Below are 12,260 nucleotides of genomic sequence, written 5' to 3'. Positions count from 1 at the left end.
GATAACTCGAAAATTGCATAATCTCCTACTTCTCCTACGCTGTTAATTCTAGCAATTTCTATTTTTGTAAACGCAGAGAAACAAGTGGGATTTGCTTCAGTTTTTCGAGTTAACTTCCTGTCGACGAGTGTCTGATCGACGACAGTTAATTAGCAGAAATTGACGAAAAATGTTCGAAGGGAAATCAAAGATCCCTTCCTCTTTGTTACGCAACGCGCTTTTTCAATGACCGTCCAAGGAGAATGAAATCATCGTTACATAAAAATAAAACGAGCAGAGGAAAAGGGGATTAAACACGTCGGTTGCCACATACGGTCCTCGAATCGATCGATACCCAGGTATCTCTCGCTCGAGCATTAACGAAACGCATAAAATGAGCCGCGACGAATCGACGCGATCGGTTGTAATTAAAATTTCATGCGATATTCCCAAGGCACCCCGGGTACCCAGCGCGTCTCCCCGTTTTCAAGTACGTTCCACTTTCCTCGCGATCCGACGAGGATCACGTAACCCACGTGCGCTATACGTGACGTCTTTCTTCCTCCTTTTTCTTATTTTTTTTTCATTTAGTCAAGAAATTGCGTACACGGTTCACCTTGGCGGATTCGAGTGAACGATGTACATTATCGTTGTGTAACTGTGAGGTTGCATACGAATGAACAGTTTGTCTTTGAAGCTGTTCCTTGTTTTTTAACTCGATGTAACGTTTAAAAATATCAAGTCTTCCTCTCTGGATCTTCATTTTCTCTATAAATTCTAGTTTCAAAATTCTAAGGATCAACAGCCATCTCAATTAATTTTAAATCGTTCCATGGCAAAAATTAAGGATTCGAACGGGGCGGTTAAAAAAAAATTGGTCGAATCTTTGCGAAGCGATATATTCGACGGATGGAACGTTCCTCGAGCGGGCAATAACTCTCGAGCGATCGAAGAACGCGGCGGACGTCGCGGATCGATGTGTACCTACACTCTCGCCAGTCGTGGTTCGTGCTCAAAGAGCTGGTTGTCGTCGCAGCTCGATAAGCCGCGACCCGATTTGGCTAGCATTCCATTCCGCAGGAGAGGCTTCTCCCCACTGGCTTGTTTGCGCCGGGAACCATCCAGGCGACTGGTGGTAATTGAAAGAAAATATCATCGACTCTCGATTAAAACCGACTTCCGTCCACCGTCGCGATCCTCCCTCCTCGAGGAGGGCAATATCTCTCGATTCGACGGAACGAACGTCTCCAACGGAGCCACTCGAAGAGGAGCCGTCGAGTTAATAAACTTGCAATCGCGACAGTCTGGCCAAATAATAATCCAAGGGTCGAATGGGTTCGTTTCCAACGATCCAGCTATTTTTATCTCTTTTTTATCGATCAATGTTACGACGAAATTTAACGAGCCTTTCGACACCGTAATTGCGACCAAATTGGAACGAAAACGCGAACACTGATCGCAGAGCTCATCGAGAACGTTACATTGTTCCGCGTCGACGAGAAACAAGCCGCGCGGATAGGTAGAAAAACCGTCCATGGGCGGAATTTTCTCCCACGAGCCAGCCTGTTCAGAGCATGGTTGCTTTCACCTAATCGATCGCGAGCACCGGTGATTTACAGCGCGTATTAAAATGGCCGCGTCGATTCTGCATTCTAGGCGAGCGCCGCCGGTAGAAGCAGCCCGTTTCTTACCGTTTTATCGTCGTTATTTATGAAACCGGAGGAAATGACACTTCCGGCGAGAACCGCTGGCCTATCTCCAGCCAGCGTAGCGGCGTCGACCGTCCCGCCGTGGCGAGCACGTTTAACACACTGTAACCGACATTTTTTCTCCCCCGTCCCCCCTTTGCTTTACTTTTTCCTCTTCTTACCACCCCCCAGACCACGAAGGCGTCGTTAAAAATTGTCAAACAAGGCTGGACCGTGTTCCAGAAGGATCTCGCGAATCTCGTCTGCTCTCCATTCGCTCGCTAAAGTACGCGTGAGAACGCTTGCTCTGGGTACTTTGAAATAACCGTTCGAGAAGCTGACCATGGAAAAGTGTTCTTCCTCGAGGATATTTGGTTATGCGAATAGTTATGGTAGGATTAACATCCGTTTCGAGTGCTTCGACGCGATTAAGGAAAGCTTCGAGGATACTGTGTTCGCCGATTAAAACGAGGCACCCTGTATATGGGAGGCGATCGCAAGAAACGGGCAGCAAATAAGAAAATGATAAATCGGCGTCCCCCGTCCTGCGTGATTCGCAGAAAAAGACGGTCGCGGTTACGCTAAAACCGAGCCGGCTGAAAATACCAGACGCATTACCGGTAATTGCCGATCGGTTTCGACCGTAGAAGGAAGTGCCCAGACGCGATTGCGACACCTCCGCGATCCCGTTACGTTTAAAGATCGTGCCTCTTGATCCCCGCGATAATAAAGAAACCGGCTGGGTTGCTCAAACGTTTCAGCCCTCCGTCTCTCGTGGCTCTGTCCGCCTTATACAACTTTTCACGCGCTTCGACAGACCGCTCGCGTAAATCGCGATCGAGTGCTCGTCGTCCATTAACCCTTTCCACGGCTCCAGCGTTGGTTTCGTTTCTCACTGAAAAATAGTTTCGTCGAACAAACTCGCGCGATTGTTGCAAATATTTGCGTGGACTTGAAATTGCGAGAAAAATGAGAAAATTCTTTGCGAGTTGTTTTTTTTTTCATTAGTTGTTAGGATTCATGTAGAGACAGATCACACAAGCTCGACTGGAATCCATTAACAATTACACCCTCGCGTCCGCTAATGCGATTAATCTTAATAATCTAGCAAGTACCATCGATCACCAGGGCAAACGGGCCACGTATGATTTATCGCGTGTTACACAGCTCTCCAATTCTCCACTCGGTTGAGCATCTGTTTTGCGTCATCTAAATTACACCTGTTATCGAATTTCCCAGCCCCCGCGTGTCTGTGCGCCGCGCCACCCTAAGTTTTCGCAGGGACGAGCAATCGTATACTTCTGCGTAACGATATTATTTCTTCTAGAGATCGTTCGCGAACGTTGGAACAGTTTACAGAACGCGACGAAAGCGACTTGTCCGCGTGACAGAACGCGCGATATCGAACGATATCTCACAAAGGAGTCCTCGATTCGCGCTGATGTTTCATCCGCGCAGCTGTTCCTCGAACACACTAGCACACGCGCGTGGATACATCCGGAACACCGTGTACATGTTTAGTGCACGCAGTCGTGGCCTGTACACCCGATAAACTGGGCCAGCGAGCATATCCTCGTTGTTTTTGTTAATTTGCCCGTGGAAACGCGCCGAAAGTTGCTGATAAAAAGTGTATTAGGCCGTTTCACCCCTACCACGAGGGTTTTCACCCCTTTTGTTCTACCTGTCTCCTCTCCAGTCTTTCTCGTTTCCACGTAAACGCCACCCTTCCTCCACCCTCTCTCTCTTCGCGTGGAACTTTCAGTCGCTTCCCTCTCCCTCTGTTTTGGCGGATTTTTTTTTTTTTTGCTCGCGTGCAATTAAGGCGAAGGGTTCGCTCGAAAATATTGCAAACCGTCGATGGTGCTTTCCTGCTTTTCTTCGTCCTCGTCGGTTGTATTTTATTGAGTTGAATTTTTGAGGAGGTTCAGCTTTCGTCGTTTCAGGATAGAGTAGGGAAATTGATATTTCCAACTCTCTTTTTGCTTGGAAAGGGGATAGGAAGTTTCTTAACTCCTTTAGCTCGCGAAGCACCTCAAACATTTACGAATTACGACTTCGAAGACTTTAGGCAATCTTGGAAAGATCTTGCAGACTATGCGAATTAGATTATTCAATGAAATTTGTAAGCTTGTATTTCTAACAATCTTCCTCTAGCTAAGAGCCAAATATTCAAAGCATTCATTCTTCGCGCAACTGTGCTTTAGACAAAAACGGACATAATTACAGCAATTATCCTCAATCTTGCAACGAAAAGAACAACGAGAAACCAAATTACAGAAGTCTAACCTATGCTCCACAATTGGAAGCGAAATTATCGAAACCTCGAAATATCTAACGTAGATAATTTCAATAATTACGCGATCTCTGATTGTCTCTTAAATCAACCTCGAATTCCTTAACCAAATTCCATTACATTAAGAGGAAAACTAGGCTCTCTGAATTAGCATAAAAAAGTTGAGGAAAAGATACGAGCAACGATTCGAAACAAGTAGCCGTGCCCGTCGAAAGAGAAACGACGGGCGTTAAGTAGATACAACGATTCGAACCGGACAGCGGATAGAAGAACCATTACCAATCGAGCGAGCGCGTAGCGCGGAGCGTTTACGTTAGCCTCGTTTAGATTAGTCGAGTAAACTTGATTAAATTCAACGCGCGATTTAATTTAAGTAACTCGAGAGACCGTGGCACGTCGATCTCGCGCCTCCTCTTCCCTGTCTCGAGCTATCATTTCAAGTTCTTCTCGACTCTGCTCCTCGACTCCAAGTACCCTGCAGCTTTCAAAGCGAGCTTCAAGATCGATGACAAGCGATTCGTTACCAGAAGAAATTTCACTGTTCAAAATTCCTCGACTTATCCAACGATGCGTCAACGAACAATTCGCAACGTCTGCTGCAACCGTCGCTTACCATTCGAAATCTCGCAAAACGCCGCTTCTGTCCGTCAACCCCTCTGCAAAACATCAGCTGGACTGCAGCGAGGGGCCACGGAATCATAGCTCGCGATCGTGCACCCCACAGAACGCCCCCGTCTGTCCATCAATCGCTGGTAAAAAGCCAGCGAACAGAGGAAGCGGTGGTTAGCATGCGCTCGATGATCGTCTCGTGGCCGGTTGCAAACGAGTCGGTCGAAAAACGCGACACGGATGGTAGCCGGGACTCGTTAATCCTCGACAGCGTCCCTCCGCTGTCGCGAGCGCGCGTTTCAACTCGATGGACGTCGATACGGAGAAGAAACGGGGACGATCGACGGTGGAGGAGGAAGGAGAACGAGGCGAGCGAGCAAACGGAAGCTGCCATCGACTCTACCGGCTGCTAGTTTAATTAGTTCGTTAGGGCTTTTCATCGAGCCCTCCGTTTCAGTTTCTTTCCGCGATTCCACGTTTCTTTACTCGACTCTTTTTTGTCTCTCGAGTCCCTCTGTGCTTCCTGGAGTGTCTTTTCGAGCGTCTCCTGGGCTGGCTGCCAAAAACACTCGCGATGGCTCGTGTATACGTGGACATATTGCGTAAATATAGAGATACGTGTGAGAGAGGACGTTGAGAAATATCTAATAGGGGATGAATTTTTCAGGGTGGATATCTGGCGAGTCTAACGTCTCCAGCTTCCTCCAGGACGTTGGTGGTACACGTGTTGCTGCTGGGGAAAGCGTGCACTCCGCTGGAATCGCGTTTCTTATTGGATTTGGTGAACGTTACGGTGTTGTCATTTTTTGGTGCAACGGTGAAAGTTATTGCAGTGCTGTATATATATATATATACTACGCGATCCTTTTTTTTATTGGAGAACGACATCTGTATATGTATCCACGTGGAAACTCGATGATTGGTAACGTTTTGAATTTCTTCTGTTTGTAACGACTAAAGGATTCTCCAATGCGGTGAAAAGAAACAGAAAGTGGAGACGAAAGGGGGAAGAAGTGCAGGCTAGCGGTCTCGAGAAGGAAATCGAATCTTTGCAGCCGTCGCGAGGAACGCGAGCGCAGACCTGGAGAGAAAATAGATCGACGCGTCGGAAGAAAAGTGCGGGAAAAAGGGGGTGGTTCGCTTCGCGAGAGAGGATCCCGATAAAAACGGGCGTAATTCAACCGCAGCCAGTAGTTTCGGCCGAGGAAACATCCCTCTTGAAACGGTTATTCCGATTCTACGGGGTGTAATATGTAAAGGGATCCCCGGTTGGTATCCGCCGTGATTTCCTTCTAAAGCGTTGCGTCGATTTAGGAACCGCGGAAGACCCGACCCGGCCAGCCTTCTATCGAAAACGAGTAAATTATGCACGAATTATACCCGTCTCGCTGCTTTTATATACGAGCCGCACGTACCTTATTTATCGCGACTCTTATCCATAATTATGGCCGTGGGAGAGCCGGAGTGCCTCGCGACTTGCGTACCAATCGCTGGCCCGTGAAAAAGTATCGTCTAGTCGTTCGAAATTTAGAACTAGATAAAGTTCCATCGACGAGATGGTAATTTTATAAATTATTCCAATTTTCCAGCCCCATGGAGAAGAATAGAAAGTAGCTCCACCGTTGGGATAGTAACGCGAGTATAGAAATATACAGCCGAATGTAGATGAAAAACTGTTCCACTTCTAACATTTTTAAGGTTTTTTCTTCTTTTAATCGGATCAAACAGGATCGTGGCTCGTTGTCGGTGGAAACGATCGCGTTAGTCGCAGTCGCAACAATTGCACGCCTCTGCTCTCCGCGACAGCGATATCGATAAACAAGAGGATATTACGAGCAGCGGGGACTGGTTCGCGATGCTTTCACCGGTGTCTAAGCTTCGAAGTACTTTAAAGAGGCGTGCTGCGGCCGCGTTATTATCCGGGTGCCACGTACACGTCCCGTTCGACGCATCGCCCATACGTTCAAAGCCCCGTGTGTCTGGTTCCTTCTACTCTGTAATATCTCTTTCTATTTTCAACGTCATTCGCAATAGAACGCTGTAACAAATTCATATAACATAGTAATGCCAAGCAAATTTTTACTCTTCTGATCTTCGATCGTCAGACTTCTCGCTTGATCCAAATCTCTTATTGAAATTTTATCGTAATCCCTCGTTTTTGCGCTCGAAAGAGTGGACGCGTCGCGAGCAGATATAGACGATAAGGTTTACGAATTCCTCTGGAAAATTGCTTCCTACCCCCGTTTTGCGTGCGTTACTGCTCGCAAGCGTTGGTCCACGCTTGAAATATCTCTGAACAAGCGTTTTCAACTCGAACAAGACACAGATACCAAAGCTAGAACGAAAGAAACGAGAGAGATTTGTTCGAGGGATTTCGCTTAACACGCAGCGAGAGTAGAAAGAGCCGGTACACCGATTAACACGATCGTTGGGCGGCTCGGTTCTATTAAGGCCAACGGAGTCGGTTGACGGTATCCCAAGACGCGATTTATACCGACAGTCCGGTAACGGTACGGTTACGGTACGCTGTCTGCACGGAACCATGCTCCTGTCGCAGTCACCGTGTCGCGATACCGCGGCCATTTCTCTCGCCACTCGAATTTCAGCGACCACCGGGCTCATTAACCCTTTCACTACTGTTAACGCCTAAAGGCGCTTCGAAATCTTGCGAGGAGGATGCTTTAACAGTAGGTTTGCCAACGAGTATTTTTCACCCCTCTGAGGAAATTATTCGTTAATTTTCTTCAAGAGAATCATTGCTGTATTTTATGAGAATATTTTCAGTAATTTTTGCTTACATTTAGAAGATGTATAATTGCAAATTTAGCCTCTAATCTGATTAAAATATTCTCATAAAACACAGCAATAATTTTCTTGAAGAAAATTAAACTTAGAGTTACAGAAAATTCTGAGAAATATAGAAAAACTTGACTATGTAATTATTCGTCGGTTTTTATGTAAACGATATAGAAATGTAGTGGTTTTACTCGATGAAAGCAAGTCCCAAGTTTTCCGAGTTTCACCAATCAAAGAGATGATCGTCCACTGAAGAGAAAAAAAAAAAAGTATCAATCCAGCTGGTGGCCTCGAAACCGCAGGAACCATCCGCGAGCGGCGTGATATTTCCCGGGAATAAACAAAACTACCGTAAAACGGCCCTCCGCGAACTCCTCGAGAAGAAAGTTCCCCGGCGGTCGATTTATTTTCGCGCGGCTCCTCGCGTTCGAAGCGCGCGGACGCGACTAAAACGAGAGCGGCCGACAGCCACTTCTCCGCGTGTATCTTTGGCCTCGATGACATAACGCGTCGTTGCAGAAACTCCATCGTCGATTTTACCTTTTCTCCTCCCCCTCTCTCTCTTTTTTTTAAACGACGATGTTTTTCCTCGCGCGAAAAACGCGGCAGACGAGCCGTCTCGACGAGCGAAACCCCGATGCCGATTCGCTGGGGGTTGTTTCGAAAGCGACGCGGAAATTTTCGCTCGCTAAGCGCCTGCCCACTTGTTAGTCGAGCGTGAATTTGTGCTCGCGCGCGTAAATCGTCAGATAAAAAGGATTTGTTGCCCCGAAGGGGTGTTAAACGTTCGGCTTTTGGTGGTGCACGGAAATTGGGGTGAATGATGATGGCGGGCCAGTATGCTGCTTGCCTGTTCTCTTCTTCTGTTTCCATTTCTTTCTCGTTTAATACGGTCCAGCCTTTTTTTTTTCGTTCATCACGCGTTTATAAACCGTGTTTCTATTTTTAAACAGCCTAGTGTACCAGACGCGATAGATCGCGTCGAATTATAGGGTGTACCGATCGATTCGAAGTTAAATTACGGATATTACAAACGAAGAGGGATGCGTATTGTTTTTCTTCAAACTCAATCGAGGATTGAATTTTTACAGATCAAGAAATACGATTTATTTTTGTAATTACTATCATTATCCTTTCGTGGCACCTCTTTCTGTCTGATAACGAGCGAAATTTGTAAAATAGCCTGTCAACGCGTAAATTAAGCGATAATTAACGATCCATCGAGAAATAATTGAATTCTTCTGGTTCGATCGATCCGCATGATTGTTTTTAATAGCAAACCATCGCTATTGTATCTCTCGATTAATATTACCGGCGTTATCCACGTCGTATTCGATTAGTATCGAGCTCTGACGTCTGTGTTTAATCGAACGTTATGGCACGTTTAAACGATCGATAGCTAAACTTTCACCGTTTAGTCAATAATAATTTATTATCGGTCACGAGCGTCCGAGATTGCGTTCGCGCGTCTTGGAAACAAGACGCGGTTCAAAGGTGGACAATAAAAATTGGCTGGCAGCTAAGAATCGATGGTCTGAATGCTGGTTGGCGCCACGACTGAACGTAGACTGTGTAAGAAATATTTTTCAATCTACTCACGTTTGCAGAATCGGGAGGCTCGATTTCCATCAACTTCGAGACACGTGTTCCAGATGGTCCAATCGAATATCCTTGCCACGGTTGTACCAGGAAGTTCACTGTAAACCACAGAAACACACGGATTACTAACGAATCCTCGAAGAAATTATTCTCGTTTCTACGAGTATCGTTGCATGCTGTTAGAAATTTTGTCTCGAGAAAAGTTTTCAATTGCTGCTAATCAACTTCGTCAGTGGGACACGTAGCGTGAAACTACGGATCAACAAGTAACGAAACAGCAAGTCGTTACCAGCCAGAACAAACAATCAATCGTGAAACACGGTCTACGCGAGAAAAACGTGGAGTCGCGGCTGAACAAGGCCGTTGAAATTACGCGAATTATGTCACGCTCTGGCTTTCCATTCGATCATTCATAAGCCCGCGGATTGCCGTGGAATCAAGTGACGATCAAGTATTTTAATAGCCCACTATCCGAGGCGTCCTCCTGGGATCCGATACCGCGACGATTAAGTCGAATCGCCGCGGATAAAAGCGCTCGTTCAGCGAAAAATCGAGCCAACTATCGAGAGCGATTCGTTGTTCGACGAAACTCCCGCCATTCTCCGTTCAAGTTCTGCCGAGAGTTCGCCGTTTCAGCTGTTCTTCGCGCGCATCGAACGCGTCGACTATCGACTCAATTTTTTCCTTTTCCATCGTTCGATTAAAATGTGTTCGAACGTTGAGAGTGTTCGAAGCTCGATTAGGTAAACGAAATTAGGAGTCGTAAACGAAGAATCGAAGGTAACGGCGCGACAAACGCGATATCAACCAGGAGATTACAGTTGTCGATGGAACGAGAAACTAGCAACGACGTCAACAGCAGGCGAAGTTCCTCGATGGTCCATTAAACAGAAGATCCATTTACGAACCCAACCTCGTTCAAGATAGTTAAACTTCGGTGATCAAGCCACATTGATCGTCGCCTGCGCGTATAACACCCACGCGAGTTGCGTAAAAGAAGAAAAAAAATGTTGAAAAATTAACAGCATCCTCTGTGAACTCTTAGCGATAACAAACTTCGTGTCCCACGAATCTCTCGCGCCGCGAATAATTTCTGGGAACATTCCAAATTCCTCCACCCACGGTAATTTACACTTTCCTACGCGCGAAAACACGCGACGAGTTATCTGCGTCTGGGCTTAAGAAATATTCAGGAAATATTCCGCGTAAACTGGAAACGAAGCGACGCCGCGGTTTTAACGCGCGTCGATCGATCGATCGATCGCGACGCATCGTTGGGTCTCCGCGACAGCCCATCAATCGAAGAGGCCTATCGCCAGGAAAAGGCTTAATTAGCATCGAATCAATTAGAGGCGATTAGCATTCTCTCGAATTAATTAGCACTAATTAACACCTCGACGGAGTGGACGGATAACGGGGAAGGAAACCGTCTTTATCGGTGTCCCGCCGCGTTATTATCGGCCACGCTTTCAACTAGAACGACGGCAAACGAATGCGTTTACTTTCGTTCAGGTGTTATTGCACCGATCCATCTTCTTATCAAATGTAAATAACCGTTTGGTACGCGGCGTAGCCTGAGTCGAGACTTACGACTGGCTGGTGGATTCACGAGGAATTAATTTCGATTTTTTACTTTTGTTTTTACCAAACAAAACTGAATTTAATCGAATCTACTTTCAATGGACGCGATACTTCGCTTGGGATGCGCTGTGGAACGCTGGAACATGTTTGTTTCCGGTAGCCGTTTCAGCCGGAAACGTGGCGGCGCTTTGACGAAATGGACCGTAATACGAAGGGAACCCGGTTTAAGTATAAATAAAGTTCGCGCGGCAAAGTTAATTTGTTCGAAAGCGGAGATTGGAAAAGAAAAGTGTCCGTGTATAGGGCACGCGAGGAGATTGCACGTGTAATTCGAGGGAATTACACCCGTAAGTCGGGCGTTCTTTACGCTCGCCCCAACTCTGATATTCCCCTGGGTTTACGATACGTCAGTCGCAAGCAGAGGAATTGGACGGAATTGCAACCCTTGGCAAGTTTTAATTGGGAATTTCAAGTTTTCCCACGTCCACTTTCCCCAGGACCATTAAAATCAACTAATGAAGAGGAACCCGCCGATTCTTTGGCTAATTCTACCTTAAAAATCCCTTGGACCCATAAAAAAAAAATATTTCAGCCATTTCGAGGCCCGTTTCGAAGCATGAAAATTTTAAAATCGTAACAGGACGTATTCCTAGTCTTAACACCCTCGAATTCTATTCCTATTATTAAAAATCCAATTTAAAACGTACGAATGCAAATAATATTCGAACGTCAGTGGAAGAAAAAAATTCCCAAACGTCCCACTCGAAAAAAGAAAAAAATTGGGAAGGCAGAGGATCGTTGGGACGAGAAAATGTCACGACGTAACCAGGACACCCGGTTAATCATCCCGATCTGTCGTGGAATTAATACGCGCTGCATCTAGTAAAATAAGGGAGGGGGTGAAAAAAAGAAATGAGAAGGGTGGTAAAAATAGCGCAGAAAGAGGGTGGCGCAGCGGGCTCTCTTATCAGCCCGGAAGCTATTAACCTGGTAAAAGTAACTTTTCCGAAAACTGGGTTAATCATTCGTTCCGCGAGCTCGAGGCTGAATTATCCGCCCCCGCCGTCCTAAATCCTGGCCCGCGCCGCTTCTAATTAGACGTTAATTGGTCAGCCGGATGGATTTTCCGATTCCATCGATCGTCGCCGCGCTTCGAAACACGACCACGGGTAAACGAAACTGACCGTTCACGATCCGCGCGACCAATTTCAACCCTTTATGTCTAATTACAATTTTTGTCCATTTTTTATAAAAAAAATGTTCAACAAAAATTCTGTGCAATTAGTTGAAATTTCTATTAAACTTTTAAGTGTACGATTCTTGCACATTACTTACAAATTTTAACTAAGAATTTTGCTCGTTCCTGATGAAAATTCAAAATCGACGAAACGAAATTTATTAACTTTTTTTATGCAATTTAGAAAGCAACGATCTACGTGGCGAGTGAATACGTAGATTTCCCTCGGGAATGTATCAACCCCTTTTCATTTTTCCACGTAATGCCTCGCACGTTCTTTTCTTTCACGAAATTGTTAAATTTCCCGCGTATGGAATGTAATTTTCTGCTTCTACCCCGAAATTTGACCTTTCCCGCGATCTTTCTCGCCGCACTTCGTTTTCCCTCGCGGTGCGTTCCTTTATTTTTCTTTCTCGCGTGATATCGCGCGGGTTAATCACGTTTCTTTTTGGCCGTAATAAAGTTTGCAATTAAAGTT

General features: G+C 45.9%; 1 protein-coding gene across 5 annotated transcripts in view; it reads right to left on the bottom strand.

Moving 5' to 3' along the window:
* LOC143425637 (uncharacterized) overlaps nucleotides 1-12,260 on the bottom strand; it is a 121,959-nt gene that overhangs the window by 95,457 nt on the left and 14,242 nt on the right. For all 5 annotated transcript variants that reach the window (XM_076898598.1, XM_076898599.1, XM_076898596.1 and 2 more), the window contains exon 2: nucleotides 8,965-9,062. The gene's annotated coding sequence lies outside the window, so the exon portion shown is untranslated. The remainder of the gene's footprint in view (nucleotides 1-8,964; nucleotides 9,063-12,260) is intronic.

The sequence above is a fragment of the Xylocopa sonorina genome, chromosome 7 (genome assembly GCF_050948175.1).
Source record: "Xylocopa sonorina isolate GNS202 chromosome 7, iyXylSono1_principal, whole genome shotgun sequence".
Classification (NCBI taxonomy): Eukaryota; Metazoa; Arthropoda; class Insecta; order Hymenoptera; family Apidae; genus Xylocopa; species Xylocopa sonorina.
Note: the sequence above shows the minus strand (reverse complement) of the source record. Positions and strands in the feature narration are given on the sequence as shown.